The following is a 502-nucleotide window of genomic DNA, read 5'->3' on the forward strand; positions in this document are numbered from 1 at the left end:
TCAGTGCACTGCGTTAAGTAACATGATATATGCTCACGTTTGCTGACTGTTTGGTTTTTTTGCACCAAGCATTTGGCTTGGTGTACTTACTTTGAAGTTTGTAGAATAAAAAAATACACTTTGCAACTGCTTATTGTCACTTGTTGCTTTGCTTTAAGGTAAGTGAGAAGGTTACCAGGTGAAAATGAAGCAAGTGTACGTTGACCTACTGATTTTAGCTGCAGTTGGACATTTCCTTAAGGCAGGAGGCTGATCTTCAGGCAACAGCACCCCCACAATTAGACAAGCAAGGAGTCAGAATTACTCATAGTAGTAGAAACAGTTTAAAGGGGTCATATGATGCTTTTTTAAAGATCATTATTTTGTGTATTTGGTGTAACAGAATATGTTGACATGCTTTAATGTTCAAAAAACACATTATTTTTCAAATACTGTACATTATTGTAGGTCCTCTATGCCCCGCCTCTCTCAAACGCTTCGTTTTCTACAAAGCCCCCTCCTT

Source organism: Sinocyclocheilus rhinocerous, unplaced genomic scaffold (assembly GCF_001515625.1).
Source record: "Sinocyclocheilus rhinocerous isolate Xijiao unplaced genomic scaffold, SAMN03320098_v1.1 scaffold1666, whole genome shotgun sequence".
Taxonomy (NCBI): Eukaryota; Metazoa; Chordata; class Actinopteri; order Cypriniformes; family Cyprinidae; genus Sinocyclocheilus; species Sinocyclocheilus rhinocerous.